Consider the following 224-nt stretch of genomic DNA (forward strand, 5'->3'; position numbering starts at 1 on the left):
AACGAACTTCTGAAAAAGGGCAAGGTTCATCCGTCAACTAGCGCCTTTGGGCACAATCCCGTACTGGCGAAGAAAAAGGATGGCAGGTGGCGCATGTGTGTTGACTTCAAGCGTCTCAACAAGATTACCGTGAAGCAGAAGTTTCCGATGCCCAGAGTGGACGAAATTCTCGACCGCCTACAGGGTTCAGCGGTATACTCAGCATTTGACTTCGCTGAGGCCTT

The sequence above is a fragment of the Eimeria mitis genome, genomic scaffold (genome assembly GCF_000499745.2).
Source record: "Eimeria mitis Houghton genomic scaffold, Emh_scaff1368, whole genome shotgun sequence".
In the NCBI taxonomy this organism is placed as follows: domain Eukaryota; phylum Apicomplexa; class Conoidasida; order Eucoccidiorida; family Eimeriidae; genus Eimeria; species Eimeria mitis.